This window comes from Rhipicephalus sanguineus, chromosome 11 (assembly GCF_013339695.2).
Source record: "Rhipicephalus sanguineus isolate Rsan-2018 chromosome 11, BIME_Rsan_1.4, whole genome shotgun sequence".
NCBI lineage: Eukaryota > Metazoa > Arthropoda > Arachnida > Ixodida > Ixodidae > Rhipicephalus > Rhipicephalus sanguineus.
In genome coordinates this window covers 45,083,727-45,104,118 of record NC_051186.1, presented here as the reverse complement: position 1 = coordinate 45,104,118, position 20,392 = coordinate 45,083,727, and the positions used below count along the sequence as shown (strand labels likewise).

At 44.1% G+C, this 20,392-nt stretch overlaps 1 pseudogene; it reads left to right on the top strand.

The window, feature by feature from the left end:
• Window positions 1–57: 57 nt before the first annotated feature.
• LOC119374163 (integral membrane protein GPR180-like) lies at window positions 58–19,450 on the top strand (annotated as a pseudogene).
• Window positions 19,451–20,392: the final 942 nt, after the last annotated feature.

Sequence of the window (20,392 nt, the reverse complement as noted above, 5' to 3'; positions counted from 1 at the left end):
AAGTCGAGTCAATCCAGAAGTTGACTTGAAGTATAGCGCCTCCTGGCGGCGTCTTTGCGTGTCGTGCTGCGGATCGTCTAGCAGGAGCTGCGGGTGCGGGCTTGTGTTTGCTCGACCGCCTCAAGTGAGAGGACGCGGTATACGTCGCGGTCGTAATGCCTCCGACGTGAAGAAACGACGCCCCATCAGTGTGGTGCGTCGCGACGATGTCTCCGCAAGTCCAGTTAAGGTCGTCAGCATAGAAAAGGCGAGCCGTCATCATCGTTAGTTCACCACTCCCGCCCACTGCTACCGATGCGCCTTCTTCGTGCCGTGTTCCTGCTACTCGCCGCTACCGCATGGAGTGCGCAGTGCCTTCACCTGCGGGGCACCTTCCGCACGGGACAGTTCTTCACCTTCCTCGCAAAGTTCGGCTTCAAGAAGACCGACCGGCATGACCACGAAAACACGCTCGGCTACATCTACGGCAACGTCACAGCGACTTCGGCAAAGAGAGGCGACCTCACGCACCGTGGCACGCTTGTGGTCGCCGACAGGGACAACTTCCTGGCCTTCTACGGCAATCGGACGCAGGGCTACGCTGACGGCAGCTCGGCGTCAGTCTGCGACCTCATGTTCGCCGGCATCAACCGGGTCGCCTTCGACAGCAACTGCAACCCCAACGGCACGCAGGACTTTCTCCGAACGTACCCTGCGCGACTGGAAAGCTATGCGAGGACGAGGACAAGCCCAGTCGCGTAGTCGCCGGCCACCAGTTCACCTACACCGTACGCGATCTTCATCAAGCTCGGTAAGCTGGCTATCTTGATTGATTGTTGGAGTTTAACGACCTGCTTGTGAGAAACGCCGTTAGGTCTCCGGAAATTTTGACCACCTGGCCGTTCGTTAATGTGCATCTAAATCTAATTACACAGGCCTCAACCATTGTCGCGCCTCCAGCGAAAATGCGGCCGCCGCGGCAGGGATTCGATCCAGCGACCTTCGGGTCAGCAGCCGAGGAAACCACTGACAAGCTGCCTGTCTTGATCGTGACCTCAGTAAAAACAGAAACTATAGGGCCCGATTTGGCACGACTGTTCGTAATAATTTAAGAGCACACCACAGGATGAGCGAGCGGTCGACCTGTCATTCCGTGTTCTAGCGACCGCATTCGCGTAAACACGGAGCTTGACTTAACGTCATTCAACATCAACAACAAAACAGTTCTCCGCATTCCGTGTCGTGCCTGCGCAGCTGTGTTCACCCGAATATACGGCCCTGCAGCACGTCGTTACAGCGCGATTACGCGAGACAACCTGTATAATCAACTGCATAGCCGGCCCCTATTACAGCTCATCTAGGACATCGAGCCAGCAGGCACGCGTCTTTCTAATGTTTGCGACCGCGCATATATAACTCACTCTGTTTAGGCCCGTGCGGGCCCTCTTAACGTTTTTTGTCTTCAGTCGTTGTAGTTTCACTCGCGGTATGCTAATTGGCACGCGCTCGCGCGCACCTGCGAGTTAGCCCACAACTCAACCCGTTCGGCTTGTAAACATCCTGCTACATACACCCATGCCATGTGTGCGCGGTGCAATTGCGAAAGTCAAGTGCTTCCGTGCGCGCGGGAATGAGGTTGGAGAGAGCGATGATCCAACGGAGCGCGCGGAGTACAGCGGAACCGTTTTCGAGGTTGCATCACATACGAGTTAGATTGTTGAGTGAATAAGGCAGCTGGGTTGAATTAGGACAGTACGTGTACTGTCCTAAAATTGTCCTGAAATTTCTTTTTTTTTTTCGCTTAACGTAAGGGTTTGGGCAAGTTGGTAGTTCATCGTAAAGGAAATTTCAACAGCGCGGGAATAAACACGAGTGCACGAAAAGAGAGCTGACACGGACAAGTGCTGACTTCAACTTTTTTTCGACACAGAAGACCTCAGGTATTCAAGGAGCTGACAGAAGCCGATCTTTAATACGTATTTCGGAAAATTAATTATTGTGATTGTCGAAGCCATTAGTAGACTTCATGATGGACATTTGCCTCGAGAAGTAGAATAAACGTTAGGTTCACTGGCTTGAATACTAATGAGAGGTGTTCGCCGTAGATCTGTCGACCCTGTAAATATTATATGCGTACGTTGTGCAAACGTGTGCTGTAACAAACGCGCCATCCGTTCCGTTCGTTCTGTGGACGGAAGTTGCATGCAAGCTGTAATCATCACGCTTGTTGTTGCGGCGGTTGTCAATTGTTTTCATTGCTCGGCTTTTTTTTGTCGTTCTTTTTTTTCTTTTGAAGCGGCACACCTCGACGCGGAGGATTTGTGTCACACACAGCGCGGCTGGGCGAACCATGGTAATCAAATGTTTTTTTTTGTTTGTTTTTTGGTCAAATATGCACTGGCCAGGAACGCTAGCAGAGAGAGCGGACGGCGCGCGTTGAGTTGATCTGAAGTCTAGAACACGTCTAGAGGAGGTCGCGTGGTCTATCGCACGTCTAGACATGTCCGCTACGCGGCGACAAGAAAGGAAGCAACCTAAATATGTGGGGGAGAGCAGTAATGGGTGTGTAACGTATTCGTCTAGACTGTCGCTAATGCGTAGCAAAAAAAAAAAAAAAGAGAAGGAAAGTGAAACGGGGGGGGGGGGGGGGACTGGGCGGCGCGTTTTCAATTTCGGCCCTGGAAACAAACCAGGAAGCGCGGAAAAAACGAGCGCGCGCGGTTTACAACAGGTAGTTCCAGTCTGGCGCGTCCTCAGCGTCTGTAGTACCCAGCGTAGTTTCGCCGATTCTGGGTCAATCCGCTGCGAGAGAGGCCCGCGCACAAGTGGTTCGATGGGCGGAATATGTTACACTGGCGGAAAAGGAAGTGGTATCGCGATGGGTCGAGTAGTGTGTGTCTATATATATATAATTATATATATATAATATATATAATAATATATATATATATAATATATATATATATATATGTGTGTGTGTGTGCGGGTAGCATGCGTACACACACTGACACGTAAATAATGCCGTGGCCATTGCCCCCTCCAAATCAGTTGCTATCACATCCACAGACCTTTGGGTTTGGTCCATGTGAGATACTTGCTTGCGAGGGCCCATTTTTCGTTTATCTTTGTTTTCTTTCTTGCTTTATTGTACGTGTGATAAAGCTTCCCACCCAGAAGCGTATACGCGTGCCTGTGTGATTCTGCCACACCTGAGTGATAAGCCTGCTTGTCACAAACTGGCCTCTGTTGCAGTGTCCACAAAAAAGAAAAAAAAAAGGTGAGCTTGAATGTGGAAACGTGTGTTTGTGGGAAGGAAAAGGGGGCTCTGGCACGTATGGCCTAGTTGTGTTTTGAGGTACGCCATCTAAAAAGGTCATCTCGCCTTTCCGAAAGTCAAACTTGAAGATACTGTTAAAGAGAACACCTAGATAATACTTAAAGCATCCTCACTTACTCTAAGTTAAAACAACAGTTGATCAGTTTAGGAGGATTTATTTTTTTTTTAAATTGAGTGGAAGCCCCCAAAGCTTTTCAGCAGAGGGGAAGCTAGTGCTTGTTCATACCTTCCCTCAGAGAGTCTTGTCGGATGGTGGTGACTTGCAGATCAAGTGCTCTTGCTCTGTTGTAAGTTCTAGGTTTAATTTTAAAATAAGACTGCTGACCCTGTGTTAGCGGGATCGAATGCCGATCATGGCGGCCAAATTTCAATGGAGGCTAAATGCTAGAGTCCCGTGTATTTCGGTTTAGGTGCACACTAAAGAATCCCAGGTGGGTGAAATTTCCTGAGCACTCCACTATGGCGTCCCTCATAATTATGATGGTTTTGGGATGTAAAACCCCAACAATTATTAATTTTAATATAAGAGATGGCTGTTTTCATTGAAAGCAGTACCTCCAGGTGAATACTGATAACGCGATTTCTAATAAATTTAACTAGGACGTAGATGCTTCATAGAAAACCAGTGACACACTGACACATATTGGTAATGAACATGTTTACTACTTTTCTGTATAAGTCGACCTTTTATTGTGCAACTGGAAAGAGGTGAAGGTCTATCTTTTAGGTTTACCCGTTTTGGTGAAATGTCATTACTGAGATGATCAATATCAGACCAGAGTGGCAATTAGTCCAGTTAACAGTGTTTACTGCTTCTCATCTATCTGCTTTGGCTACTATGTCGTACAACCTTCGGCACTGTTATGTTCCAATCTTGCGTGGCATTTCAACGAGCGTGCGTTGTATAACATCTGCACTGAAGGACAGACCTGTCGCTCAAAATGCCGCTCTGCCAGTGTGAAGAAAATTGTATAGGTCACCACAGAAGCTTAGCTTTCCAATTCAACCAGTAGAAATGTGCTTTTCAATCTCAAGTAATTAGTTTAATAGCCTATTAGGGAAAATGCTCATTAGGTAATATTACATTCTGCTTTCTTGCACAAGTAACACTCGCATCATTGAATGATCCAGCTTACAAATTGTCGGCTAGCTTTGAAGATTGGGCCACTTGGTAAGAAAGGTGTCTACCTCCTTTTTTTGCCTTTTTAGCAATGTTTTTATACTTTCTAACGAGCTTTGATAAGTCTAAGTTAGACCTTAGAATTAAATTCACGCTATCAACCACCATTGATCTGTTCAAAATTTCCACATAACTCTTTTCAAAATGCACAGTACATAACTAGCTAAGTACTACGTTGCAAGCATTAAAACACCGCGTTGTCACAGCCTGCCATTTTGTTATGTCGCATCGGCTGCTTGTGCTGCACATCATATTGTAAAAAAAAAAGATGGTTTCAAATACGTGCAGTTCTCGAAAACTGCTTTTTCAGGCGATACCTGGAACGAGAATTGGGCGAGTCACGTATCATCACTCTTCTATACTCAAAACAAGGGCACTGTTCTGTTACTAGCATATCTGACAGCTGTTTTTCTTACACAATGTATTGCTGCAGCGTAGCTCGTCTGTACAACTTTCCAGAGTGAATGCAGTGTATGAAAAAAGAAATGGCAATCTCAGCATGGAAACGGGAAACAGTTGGTCTGCATTTATATTATTTTACTTATTCATATTCTTTCTCTTGTCAGAAAACTGGCCTAGTTTTCCCGCTGTATTTTGAATGAGAGAACATTTTATTTTGGGTATATTTTTCTTGTGAACACCTGCTTCTTGTTCTTTTATCTTTGCAAAAGAATGTGCAGATTTTCAGATTGTTCTTTTTTGTATTAACACGCACAGTTTTTCTTCCCCGGCAGCCAGTTTTCTGCTGACTTGTGAAACTGTTAGCGTCAGACTCAATGCAAAGGTTGTCTTTGTATATCAAACCTTCTCAAGTTTTGTCCTGAGTTCTTATCTAATCAGACTGTGTGCAGTGATTGTGCTTGAGCATACTACAATGACTCATGCATAATGACGCAATGTGCCATTGAACACGCAGATAAGATTTTGACAACTGCCTCTTGCTGCTATGTGCTTTCAAAGTTAGCTTGCTTTTACAGTGCTCATGTTGGTTCAATAAAAAGTTTAATGCTGACCTAATGCCTTGGCGCTGTATGGTCAATGTTACAGTACATGACAATACAGATGAATCTCTATAAATGGAGACAGATTAAACGGAACTGCTGCCTCAACATAACTGCCTCAGATTAGTTTGTTTTCTACCTGACTGCTGCATCCCCATCATATTTTGTCAATAAATGAAACTCCTGTTCAGTAGAACATATTGCTTTCTTGTACCATATAGGTCATGTTCTGGAACCACCTTCTCCTGGCCTGTTCACTTCCTTCTGAAAGAGTTCTTAATGTATGTGGCAAGAAAGTTCAGTGGACTTCACCGCAATGTCTGTGTCAGTTTAAGCTGCAGTTTTTATGTGCCACAACTGTAGCTTGTGTTAGCTTTCCTTTAGTGATTTAGGTTTGTTGTAGTGGGGAGTAGCATAACTAAAATGGTATAGGTATATATCCACATGTTACAAGAGGTATTTGAAGCTAAGATGATTGCTGCACGCGAGTTCCATATTGTGTACCGCATCCTTTTCACAGTTTCCCCACGTTAATACAGCGTAGGAATTCGACACACAATTACACTATTATTTGCTCATTGTGCTTCAGACTATTGCCAGACATCACAATGATGATGATAAGTTATTTTCATGCTGTCAGAGCCCTAAGGCATTACAGAGAGGAGTGGTGTTACAAAATATCAGTAAGAGCATTCTTAACGGTGAAAGTGTCAGTAATCGTTGCTGTGTAAGGATCATGGTAATCCCATTTGCTGCTGCTATGGAGGATAAGGAGTCAAAGTAGTATGTCTTAGTGTGGCATATGAAAAGGACCACTTTGTAGTGACGATTACTGCAAGAGATAATATGATTGAACTATTGATCTAAGGCTTGTGAAACAGAGTCGAGCATAAACATTAACAGCATGATTACTGGACAGACAAGTTATGGTTAACGCTCATAGAAGGCACGCATGTTTTCTAGTGATTTGTTATTAATTAATGTTTGACAGTGAGGCTGGCTTAGTCTACCCTGTGCTCTTGCCGTCGTCTCATAGTGGTGGTAGTAGTAGTAGTAGTAGTAGCACTATCATAAGATAGTAGTAGTATCTACATAAATGATGATGATGCTTTTTTTCAAATAAATGAAACAATATGACGATGCTCGAAATGAGAATGACGACATTTTTTGTACTGAAAGTCACCATCATCATCATTATGGCTTCACTGTCCAATGGTTAGCACGGCATGCAACTGGCTGAATTTTTTGTAATCTATTAATTACTTTATGGGCATGTTGCAATGCTCTTGCCTTTTCCGTGTTTTAGGTTTTGGTACGTCAGCATGGTCTCGTGCTACCGGGAAGGCAAGGGCAAAGACTGCAAGTGGAAAGACTCGGTCGACGAAGACATGAGATAGCGTACGACATCTGGCTTGTGAATGGCAACCCGGCCGCCCCCTCGCACAACGTTTTCGAATACCAGTTCTCCTTCGAGCAGCAGGTACGTTTCTTAAACTTTTGATCTGTTTTGCTTCTTTGCAAAGATGTGTGCGCTCTGGCTCCGTGCATTGTCACCGACCTCACCTGCCAATCTTTCAAAACAGGTTTACCAAAATCTCAGACAATGAGAGTAAATTGAATGGAAGGGGAAGGAGATCTTCCAGGCAATGTCAAATTCGCTGTATCTTCTCTGATTGGCTTGAAGGGTAGCCAAACCTTTTCTTATTGATCCCAGTGTCTGGCATGACCGGATTCAATTTGACAGAGTACATAATGGAAGGTGTGTTCTGTTGCCAAGTGCAATGATGCAGTCACGAATTTCACATAGGACATTAGGGTTCTTATTGTGGCTGTATACAAAAGCGCCTGTTTTTCTAAATTACAGTGCATTCAACTGAGGTAAACAATGAGTCATTCCTAAACTCTTCAAATTCCCATGCATAAACCTCTCCATTTTGTGTCAACAAGTTTTAAAAATCACGACGTAGGTCGTGACGTAATTCCTCTAAAATTAAAATTCCCCAGAGCTAACGGTGCTCTCTTATGTGACTGGCGCTGGTAGTGCTGGAAATCGTAAGTTGTGACAGATCCTTGCTGTCTAGTGGCCTCAGAGATTGTGCCACAACCGTTCCACCGAATCTTGGAGGCCGTTGATTGTCTACATTGAAAAAAAAAAAGACGACTCCACAGAAGGGGCAGCACAGTATTTTTCAAAAGTGCCAACACAGCAGCATGAAGATCTGTGGATTCTACTGCTGAAAATTCATTGAAATTGGCCATTTTATTTTGTATGTAAATTCAGTAAACACATTTTTTTTTATTGGTCATTGCTTTATTTTTCTTCCAGTGTTTAAGTAGGACATGTTGGGCATTAAAATATCAGTTTAGCTTAACATAATGTTTGCATTTACAGTCCTTTTAAAGAAGTTAAGTTTCCAAGTTAACCTGGTGTGTGGTGGTTGCTGGTGACATGCAGCATGGATTATGCCCTGTTCTCACTCACTGGTATGCAGGGTGAATGACCTGCTCAAAATTTTAATTTATTAGGATCTGCCCTTTCTTAAAAACTCCCTAACAACAACTTTACTTTAAGGCTCCTTAGGTAATTTTATCATTCCCTCTGAATCTTCCTATTGTTAACTTCTGTTCTACAACACCCTTGTGGTGCCATTATTTCCAAGGCTCTCTAATGTTGTCAGTCCTCGAGGTCTCTCTAGTGCCATAACACCATGAGGCTCTCTAAATCCCCCCATGTTGTCACCACTTTTGATCTCCCTTATGTCTAATGTTGCGTCCTTCTAAAACTTTCATGCATTTCCATTAGTTCTAAATCTCCCTACTGGAATACCTCTAATCTTCCTAACATCTTGTGCTGACTTTTCTTCTAAACTCTCTTGCGTTGTTTCTAAAACTCCGTCATGCCATCACCGTCTAAATCTCTCTCATGTCACTTCTGTCATAATGTCTGTTGTCCCAAAAAGTTCCCTATCTCATGATCCCTGTAGAAATCTCAATGTTAATGTCCCTCTAACTCTTTCTAACATCACCCTGCAATCTGAAGCTCCCTGATCTTCCTAAAGATCCCTGCAATCTTAATTCTTGCAATATAAAACTCCCTAATATATATCCTTCTTGCTATTGTCCACGGGCGTCATGTCCCTCTAGCTCTTCCTAACATCACCCCGCCATCGGAAACTACCCAATTTCCCTAAAACTTCCTGCCATCTTGATTCCTGCAACCTAAAACTCTCTTATGCCATCACCCTCTATATCTCTCTTACGTCATAATGTCAATTCTCCGAAAAACTCCCCTATTTCATAATCCCTGTAAAACTTTGTGTTCATTCCTTCTAACTCTTCTCAACAGAACCCTGCCATTTGAAACTCCCTGCCATCTTACTTCCTGTGACCTAAAACTCTCTAATGTCTCTTCTATCATTTGTCCACAGGACTATCATGTAACTTAGATCTTCCTAACATCACCCTGCTATGCTAAACTCTACGTCTCTAAAACTGCCTGTCCTAATTCCTGCAATGTAGAACTCCCTAATGTGCTTCCTTCTTGCTTTTGACCACAGGGCAGACATGTCCCTCTAGCTCTTCCTAACATCACCCTGACATTTGAAACTCCTTAATTTCTCTAAAACTCCTTGCCATCTTAATTCCTGCCATCTAAAACTCCCTAACGTCTCTTCCTTCTCGCTTTCGTCCACAGGGCAGCCTGGAGAGGGTTCTCCTCTTCTTCCTCCTCTACCTGGTCCTGGCAGGACTGCAAGTGTACGCTGTCATGCGACAGAAGCACCTGGTCACGCGACTCTTCACGGCTGCCCTCACCCTGCAACTCCTCTCGTTCCTGTGGACAATCACGCACCTCGCAATCTTTGCCATGGACGGCGACGGCGTCCCGTCGCTCGGGATCGTGGGCGACGTCAGCTACATGCTGTCCCAGGTTCGTAAATCGTTCAATACAGTGTTTGTAAATAACTAAGTTTTCCTAAGAGGCGGGACCTCTAAGAGGATGTGCAGCTATTCACAGGTGAGCTGAAAAAGGCTTGCCTGGCAAGTCACATTACATCATCATCTGCCTGACTATAATCACTGCCGGGCAAAGGCCTCTCCCACGTTGCTCCAATTAACCCAATCCTATGCTTGCTGCAGCCATGTTATCTCCGCAGACTTCTTGATCTCATCTGCCCACCTAACTTTCTTCCTCCCTCTCATGCGCTTGCCTTCTCTTGGAATTGAGTCTGTTACTCCTAATGACCAGCGGTCTTCTTGCCCTCGCGCTACATACCTTGCGCATGCCCATTTCTTCTTGATTTCGTCAAAGATGTCCTTAACACCCGTTTGTTCCCTGACCCACTTTGCAGTCATCTTTTCTCTTAATGTTGCACGTTTCATTTCATATTGCATTGTCGTTTTAACTGTGTGGACTGCCTTGGGCTGCGTACCGCTGTTCATGTGTAAAGAAAATGCCATTACATTCTCTTTTTTTTTTTCTCATATTTGCGCAGTCTCTCTTCATGCTGCTTCTGCTGCTACTTGCCAAAGGTTGGGCCATCACACGTACAGAGCTGACATGGAAGCCAGTACTGTTCTGCATTTGGCTGGTCTACAGCTGCATACAGATCCTGCTCTACGTCTGGAACATGGTGAGCCCCTGTTCAATGTTTCGTGCTTTACTGGATTTTTGTAACAGCGAAGCTGTTCTTAGTCGAGGCTTCCCCGTCCAATGGTGTAGCGCTGATCACGTGGCATCGCAGTGTGGCGAGAATGGGGCCTCGTAGGGAAAGGAAGGGCTGCGCCGTGCCGAGAGTGGCGAAGGTGAAGCTTGACGAGTCAACCAATGAGAGGCACGCCAGGAAGGGGGAGAGTGAGGCCTTGTGTACAGAGTGGACCAATGAGAGGCGTGTCAAGAGGGGCGAGAGTGAGGCTCAGCGGAGGAATCCAGCTGTTTTGCGAGAAGCAGGTCAGTAAGTGTCTCGGAGGAGTATAAAGGAGGGCGTTGGTTCTTGGTGAGCTTGCACTTACATAATGGCCAAGACTGCTTCCGAGGAAGAAGCCGCCCAATGTTAGCTTCAGCAAGAGCTGATGCAGGAACGGCAATGTCGTCGCTGTGCCAACGATGGGAAGACTTGAAAAACATGGAAATTTGATATAGCCTGATGAAGGAGGGTATCAGCTTCGCTGTTTCGACAGTGTTTGCGAAGCGGAGCTGGCTGGATTTTTTTTTTACATAGTAGGTAAGTCCTGCAAAGGCTGCAAAGAGTTCTTGCATTCATGACCTAGAAATGCACTCAATCCTCTATATAAGCGGGAAACGTGCGTTTCCAGTGCTCATTTGTCCGCACCTCACTGTGTCCTTGTGTTTGCGCTGTATTACAAGACGAGGCTCCTCTCACAAAATGCATTCTCGAAATCTGATACTATTGCCGCACGTTTCATCACATCAATGTTGCTGAAGCTTTCTCGGTAGTTGTGCAATTAACAAAACTAATGGCAGCTGAGATAGGGAGAACTTGATTTTTGGAGCCTTCCTGTCTTTGTTTTTGGTAGAATCTCTACCACTTTTATTCACGAGAATTTCAAAGATAGTGGGCTATGAGACCTTTATTGACAGGTATTGACAAGAGCAAGAGAGGCCCTCATACCCATTGAATACAGGTCAGTGAGCTTGCAGGCATAAGTAAGCCATTCGTATTAGTACCTGTTTGTGTGAAGAAAGGGAATATAGTGCCACTATCCCATGCTTCACTGATGGGGCACTTGTGTTGTATGCTTTGGCATTAGAATGCTGTTGCATGGTAATCTTGTTACATTGTAGCATGCACAGTAAAGTAAACATGGTTGTCTGTTGCTAAATGCAATGTATTATGAAATAGCACATGTACAACTGCTTTGCATGTTTTTTTTTCTATCTTACATCTGTATTGTTCTGATATTGCTCGATAAGTTTATTCAGAGTAGTTCAGTTTTGTTGCCTATTTTTCGTAACAAGGGATACCAGGGCATATCATCATATGGCAACATAGCAGTGATTCTATTTTGTTATTTTGCTTAATTCACAGCGCAGCAGTGTCCTTTCAGATTGGTCCATGCCACCAGCATTGCAGAACTCGATGACCTTGCGAACCCAACAGTCATTGCACCTCGACCGTTGCTCAAGTTGACGCTGCCTGCCAACATCTAATCACTTCTTCCCGTCGACCTCTTTGCAGACGGAAGTGGACGTGATCGAAGAGATTGACGAGTACCAACGTATCCGGGCTGGATCTCGCTCTGCTTCCGCTCGTGGTGACCGCCTGGTTCCTCACGGAGTTGCGGTCGACATGATGGACGAGAACGACCACAGGAAGCTGCGCTTCTACCTCCACTTTGGGCGGGGCTTCTCTGCTGGTTCGTCTATCTGCCCGTGGTGGCGCTCATCGCCCTCCAGGTGTCGGCCCTCTGGAGGCAGAAGTTCATACTTGGTGAGTGGGAGGCGAGGGCATTCGTCTATTACTATTAACATCCCACTTTCAAGGGGAAGCATTAGCTCGGTGGTCAAATCCTGTGTTAGGTAGCATTGCACAGCGTAACATAATCTTAGGGGGTGGGGAAAGGTTTTTGAATGAGCTAAAGGGCACTCACTTGAAGGATTAAAGGGACACTGAAAAGAAAAACGATTTTTCTCATATTAGTAAATTACTCTTTCACAATTCCAAAATTGCCATGCTTGCCACAAGAAGGCATTTGGCAAGCAAGAAAATACACAAAAAGAAGATGTGGGTGGCGATACCACCTTGAAAGTTCATGCACCAGTCGCCGTTATGTCGTATATTTTGACAGCGTCTGCTAGGTCCTACGCAGTTCCTGATCAATAAAAATGAAGTAAATTATCCTTTGAAGGGGGCGTAGACTTAACATACCAAGTTTCAGATAATTTCCTTGAGTCAATGTCGCCAAGATATTAAAAAATGCACTTGAAATCTGTGACATCACGTGCGGTGATTTCAGTGCGAAACTTTGACCTTGATTTTCTCCTCTATTAGTAGACCTATGATAGTGAAATTAATGCCATTAGAGTTCTCAGAGTACAACATATCAATCTAAACCAATTCATTGTTTCACTGTAGTGTCCCCTTAAACGTGATCCTGTGTAGAATGAAGAGTATTCAGGATAAACCCCTACACGTGGCAGCTGATTGGGCTACCTAATTCGTGATATATAATCTTAGGTGTACAGTACTCATGGATTGAAACGCGGCATCATTCTTTTAGTATAACGAATGCTATGAGATATTGGTCGTGATAAGCTCGTCACGTCACTGTACATCTGGCCGCTAAAGGTAATGTTGGCGCTGATGTAGCGGTTCCGAGTCAAAATTATGTTGATATGACACGACCTGTAGATGCTGGGAACACAGGTGCAATCATTAGTCCTAAATTTTTCGTGTTTCAATCTGCTAGCACCGTACAGTGCGAAGGTTTAATGTGGACAAAGAAGAGCACAGACTGCCAGCCAAGGATTTATCGGCAATACGCCGAATATATTGTCACGGGGACGTGACGGTGAAGAAGGCTCCAGCAGAACTCGGAAATACGGAACTTTTTATTTGGGTGAACTTGTGCCCGGAAAAATTAAATGTCAATTACAAGCAATACACGCTGTACACTGATAGCGGCAAATAGAGCGTCGGCCGTCGGTAATCTGATCTCTGGTAAGGCGTGTCGACATTTATACATGCAGCATCGAAGGTTGTAGTGTTATGCTGGTGCTCATGAAAGCTCTCGAGTAAACTTGACTACAGTAGACTCTCATTAAACGGAACCTGAAGGCATCATGAAAATATGTTCCATTTAACGAGAGTCCTGTTTACAGAGAGATGGACGGGGACGCAAAATACAGGTATGAAACGATCATATTAGAGGCAGTTTGTTTAAGCAGCAGTTCTGTTTAAGAGATTTTCGTTTACTGACAGTCTACTGTATTTGCGTCCTGTTCGTAATCTTAACAGGATGATCTCAATAATTGCGAGGCTTTCCAAACATTGCAGCGCGGTCTGCGCCGAGCATTGAGAAGTTTTTCTGGGTGAAACCTGAATACATCAAAATAAGACAATAAATGCACGTGGCAATACCTATACAGGGGCAGGATGGACGCGAAAGAACGACATTAACAAAACTTACACGCGAGTGTTTTCCTTCTTTCACAAACCCTACAACATCATTTGAGTTGGTGTTCGTTGCTTCTTTTTTAGTAAATACCTATGTATTAAGTGTATATGTACATGTGTGCAGGTATCAGCATATTTACTCGAATTTAGGCCGGCCCCGATTCTAAGCCGACCCCCGAAATTCGCAAGGCCGGAAAACAACAAAAACTTAATCATTGTACTCGAACCTAAGCCGACCCCCCCACTTTCGCACGCATTTTTTTCGAAAAAAAAAAAAAAACATTGGCTTAGATTCGAATAAATACGGTGCATGTTTTTCCCTTTTGTTTTCTTTGCTATTAGCTGACCTGTACGCACTTTGTTGCGTATTGTGTTGGACTGGCCACTATACTCGGTTACAACCTAAGCAAAAAATGTAAGCTCCACCTACAGCCGTCATTGTCCCTCCCACAGAGAGTTCGCATAATTGCTCCATCGAATAGCGCTTACTCCTTTTTGTGGCATCAAGCATTTCCTGTGTGTTTGAGATAGTTGACTTCCCCATACAGACACACGTTTGTGTCTGTGGTTTTGTGTCGGAACTTGAACGCTCTGGTAAACTTCGTCAGGGATCCTGACGCCGCTTCTTAGTTAAACGTAATGTTTTAGGTAGTAATGACGAACCTTCAACTGTTAATATGCACAGCATTTGCATTAGCCAAGAAAAAGTGCTTACGGTTCCAGCAAACACAAGCTGCCACAACCGTCTCTCACTGGTGAAGGGCAGAGCATACGGTTCTGAGGGCGGAGTATATTTCTCTTAGGTTGTTACTGAGTATAGCCACTTTAGGCTATTGGTCCAAATAATCCTTGTATATCCCCTTCCGGCACAAATTATGATTGACTGTCTGAAAATATCTCAGATTTGCAGAACATAATTCCAAGGCACTTGATATCACACTCGAAGTAAGAAAATCAAGTAATATGTTGTTTTGTGCTAGGTTTAATAAATAATCCTAATTAGTGTGTAATTAAATTGCAATTCCGCTGTAAGTCATGTTCCATTCTTACATAAAAATAAATGGAATCGTAGGCTGAAAATGTATGGGTAACTTGTTTTTGGGTGTATTCATTTAGCGTAAGAAAAAAGATACTTATGACGTTGGTCTTGGAATGCGGCATGTCGACCGAGCTGTCAAACATTGTAGTGTCTTCACCAAAGTGGTCGGCTGTAGTCATGCACAGAACATTGAGGTTATGGCAAGACACCTTGACTATGCAGAAGGTTCATTGCATCCATTCGCTCTGTCTTGGCCAGTAGTCCAAAGAACTGGCCAAAACATGTTGCGTCCACATATGTGAAGGCTGCACCTCAAGGGAATACGCAATTTTCTGTTCATGAAATAAAGTTCCATTGATTGATTGATTGATTGATTGATTGATTGATTGATTGATTCATTGATTCATTGAACATGAGCAACGCTTTTCCATCATTGTCTTGTCCGTTCCACGCACGCAGGCATCAGCTCCTGCGCCGACTTCCTGGCGTACGCCATCATCACGCATCTGCTGTGGCCCACGCGGAGTCAGCAGTACTTCCAGCTACAGTCTGAGCTCGATCCCGGCGACGAGCTCGAGGAGCTCAACGAGGCGCCACACAACCTCCAGGCCAACTGTCGAAAGGTCTAAGATTGTTGCGTCTTTTGGCCTCACCCCCCTCCCCCCCTCATTCCCCCCTGGCTCCCCCACCCCCCCTCGAAGAGCGTCTGAAGAGCACATCAGCCACGCATGATGCACAACAGAAAACCTGTTACAGCCACAACCCTGCCTGCCTGCTTCGTTCGTGCCTGCACGTCGGGTCGTACCGCATGATAGAGTTCTGCACAGCTGTGATCTGTTCATCGGTATGCCGCTCAGACATCGTTAACTGACACCTTTTGTTTTTAGATGCTTTTGTTTTGCCACTCTCGTCTGCCATTGCAGCTGTTTTGTGATGCGTTTCGCTTATTTCAGCAAGTTCAGCGCAGGCATCACTTTGAATTTGAGGTGCAGGGTGATACAATAGTTACAGAAGGAGGTAAAAAAATTGAATATTTCCAATAAATGTTCAGAAAGGAAAATTGACAATGACCCGATTGTACAAGGAAATCCATGCGGATTTCTCAGAAAAAAGTTTCTTAGTAGCTGAAAAATTCATCGTGGTCCGGGGACGGGACGAATTGCAGTTTCCAGTTCATCTTATTTGCAGTTTCCAATAAATGTGCACTGTAGCAGGATGCACAGTTATCACAGGAAAATGTGGGGTTGTCTTTATTTTATTTTATTTATTTTTTTGTCCTTAATAATGAGAAGGTTTTACAGCCAGAGTATGTAGTTAAGGTTTGTCACCCTGAGGCAGTGCCACTGTTGCCCGGGAGCTGTTGTAAAATTGTCTCTTGCAGTCCAGCATTCTGCCTATATCTAGTTTTTTTTTTTTTTTGACACCAGTACACTGAGCGTCTGTTGCTTATTTCGACTGAATTCCATTTGATGATGCCATCAGCTTTGAATCGCCATGGTGCTGGCTGGGCTTTGCATTGTAATCTTGGCTTAGCATTATAATCCGCTGAGTCATCTTGGGAATTTTGCTGTGTCGAAAGAACTGATGCGACTGAAGTGCCACCTGTTGGCGTCAAATCCAAAATTTCTGGATAATTGAGAAGAGGAGTATCTGTGTGGGGGAGGGGGCACTTGATTAGCATTTTATGGTACTTATCTTTGTCTCAAATATGGCCGTTTCAAACCACACTTCACAAAAACCTTCAGGAAGTGCTACTATATCGAAGTGTCTCATTTTACGTTAATCCAGTATACTGAAGCATTCCTGAAGCCATCTCATGTTTTTTTAATCTCTTTGTTCTTATCCATTCCAATCAGTATTTGTGGGCAAACCAGCTGAATAGTGCAGTGTTTTTGTTGCATCTTTGTAACACCTATTGCTCAGCTCCGCTCACTCCTAACTGTCGTACCCAGAGTACAAAGTTTTGTCGTGTGCTTCGTTTTCTCTTGCACTTCCCAAAAAGAAAACATTCTTGCCTGCGGCTGTCCTCTCTCGATCGCACCGGCACAGTCATTTTGTTCCCAGTACCACTTTGTTGTACGCACCTTTTTTTTCAAACTCTTTCTGAAAGATGCTGTGATGTCAACCTTCCTACTAAGATATCTATCGTTTCTGACTGCTGGTGTTCTGTGGAGTACCATTAACATTTGTGTTTGAGTAGCCCTATTGATGCATGCTTAAATGACTGCAGAGGGAAGTGTTACGTCATGTTAGGTTTGTATATTAGGTTTCTAATAGCTCCAGAATTGCCACCATTAGTTGAAGTACAGTTTACTAAATATGTGATCGGGCAGGAGAGATGGGTGGCAGTACTACTGGCCTACTTTTAAAGTGCTGCACCTGCTCTCTCTAGAGCTTTTTTTTTTCGTACTAATTCCCTAACTTTGTTGTGGAACTTTTGCTAACATCTTCTGCTCGAACGCATACTGAAGTTATGTGGAATCCGTGTCGTCACTACGACAGCAGTGACGCCACAAGATGAAGTTCAGAATATAGAACTTGGAGCTTTGTGTCTTTTGTTAAAGCATCAATTCAGGTAGCCTGTTTTGTAGAATTAACATCCTCCGTTTGGTGTCTATTATATTTTGTGTATACGCCATCTAGCAGTGCCTACATTATATAGACAGTATTCTTATCTCGCCAGAGCTCACAGGCTTTGGCGGCAATGTAGACCTCTGTTACCATGACGAACTGTGTTTTGGGGCACAATGCATGCGCACTGTTGCTACACGCACGCGTTCTCTCACTGTTTTGCCAGCCACCATTTGTATTGCACCCTTGAGTATTGTTTTGTAGCCACCCTTACATTGTTATAGTGCTTGTTGTTTGTTGCTCCATAGTGTTTTGTTTATGCCATTTTTTTTATATCTTGTTGTATTCAAAGGTGCAACCCTATAGTCCTTGTGCACGTGTTGACAAACGAAACACATGCACAGTATTTCAAACACAAGAGATCCCAAGATAGAAGCGCGTCACTTATGTATAGCAGTGCCATTGTATTTTTCTGGCTATAACAAAAACACGATAAAGTGCTAGACTTGGCCAGATGTGATCGCAAATCTGTAGTATTTGTAATTAGCACAGGAATTCACATTGACAAGGGGACAAAAAGCGACAGGATTACAAATGACGAGAAAATGACAAACGAAGCATGGAGAGTGGTGGAACTAACAGTGCTCGTTAAATAACACAAAGCCAGAATGTTTAGAATGTCCTGCTCTAATCCCAGCATTCATGTTTGTTTTTCTTTTTATGCTTTTAGTGTCATTTTTTTTTTCTTTTACATTCACTGCTGTTAGGCCATATTGAATAGCTTTTGCAGCCCATCCTTGTATATTAGCATTCTTGATTTAGTTGCCATGTGGTTTTTTTTTTTAATTTTTGCATTGAGGTTTGTGTAATGCCACAATATTTGTATGTTTGAATGCATCGTATCATTTTTTTGCTCTTTCTTACATTCCATGGAGGCTTTCCAGGACTAACAACTTTTTTTATTATTATAATTGTTAAGAAAAATGTACTTACACAAAGTGTTTGGTGCTTTGCCTCTTGCATGGCCAGTGCTACGTGTGTGCTTTTCTGTTGCTTACATGTTCTTTTTGTGTACATGTCGTGTGTTTTTCAGGAGTTAGAATGTAAGTAGATCCAGTCACGAGCATGATTACAGACTTCATCCTTATTTTTTCTTCTACTGGGTGCCTTTACTGCCTGCCTTTGAATCTTTTTCTACTGCGCACGACGTACAAGAAGCAACGCCATCAAAGTCGAGGAAACTTGCATGCCAGCGTTTTCGTTCAACACTGCCTGTGAATGTCCAAAGCAGCAGCTCAATTGTTGCAAAAAATTTTAGCCTTAATATCCGCTCAGGATGATTTGTTGAAGTAGAAGGAAAAGACAGACTGGCCAATCACGTTGTTCCTTGGGCCTACTAATTTATTTGACACTTGTGGTCACTTTGCACAATGCATTTCAGTGCATTCCCGGTTAATACGATTTTCCTGATAATACGTTTTATCCGTAAAATGCACTGACGGGGGGTCTAACTGCGTGTGCTTACAGCTGGCACATGAATGCATGCCTCATTTCACGATCAGATATGCCGTAAAATGCAGAGCATACAGTGAATGCAAATACGACATATATTGGCGCAACTCTTGGTCTCAGCTAAAGAATGTTATACGATAACATAATTGAGGCTCCTAAGTGTAATACAAGAAGCGAGATTTATATGCTAAAATCTGGGACAAGGAATATACGCGGCATTTTACGGCGCTCGAGATTCGATTTGAATATCCGCATGCTGGCACACTTTCAATTCTTATGATATTCACGGTTCATACGAATGTCTGGATTCTACATTTTCTCTCTAAATGCTCGACCAAGTGGTGTTCTTTTATTCGCACATTTTAATGACTGCCACACAGAAATCACCGCCGGCACAAATGTGCGTGCCTGGTTTTGCCGTTGGGTTAATGCAAAACGTGATTTGCGATATCTGCATGCTCGGCAATCGGGACCGCGACCGCTTCATTTTCTCTCTCTCTCTCCAAAAATTTTTCTTTTCTTTTTTCTTTCCAGCAAACTAAAAGGAGTCATGCGAGCATCTTCTGTTAGAGAAACGGAAGCACCACCGCAGTCGGTAATGACTCGGCAAGAAGAGGCTACATCTCTTTTTAAGTGCTTCCCGCTTGCCTGCCGTCGCAAAAAGCCTCCCGACGTGTTTTGACGCTTCTGCTACACGTTGTTACTATACGTAGCACCCGCACTTGTTGCATCGAGTACTTACGTGTACAGGATTGTTTTTTAATTCCGGAAAAACTCGTCTCGTTTTCTTTTTTGACGGCGCGGAGTCGTTCCGAAGTGGCCGTCGTGGTGCTAGGGTTCCGGTTGCGCACGTTTCTGTTCGCATCGCTCGTAGATGGACCTCTTGCGTGTGACCGTGGGAGATCCGACGATAACGTTTTACATTAACCATTATTGTCGTGTTATGCCAACGGACACCTTGGCCTAGATAGGGCTACGTCAGACAAGCCAGAATCTTGTAGCGTATTAGACGTAGAGATGGACGCCATCGACACGCACTTGTGTGCGACATTTCCGTGCCACATGTAAAGAGATGACTCGCCCGGCTAGGTGGTCCACAAGACTCTTGAATGCCACCTGTAAAGACTAGTTTAATAGAAACGCCACTATACTTTACGCTGTGCAGCAATGCTGAACTAGTCTAGCAAGGAGAAGTGTATGGTCTAGAAAGGATGAGTGTGCGGTCTGCCAAGGACGAGTGTATGGTCTAGCAAGGACAAGTGTACGGTGTCGCAAATCACGATGTGCCTATCTCGTTAAGATCGGGTTAAGATTGTTTCGCGCACGAAATGCTTCTCCGTGAGGACTTCCGCATTGCTTCGAGTCTCGCTTAGCAGAAAAAAACAATTGGACTCATAATCTCAGCTTGCTCGAAACGTCCTGCCTTTTAATGTAGAGTTACCCGAAGTAGCCTTTGCGCAGTTTTAAATTGAATGGTGGACAATCGTTTGGACCGTGTTTGCAGCGTCGTGTTTTTTGCAAAGACGTCTTTCCGGTGGCCTGTATAGGTGCAACGCAGTGTTTAGCGCGACTAGTCAGCAACTTGTATCAAGGATGATGACTGTACCACTATGGCGATTTTTTTGCTGAGAAAGCTGT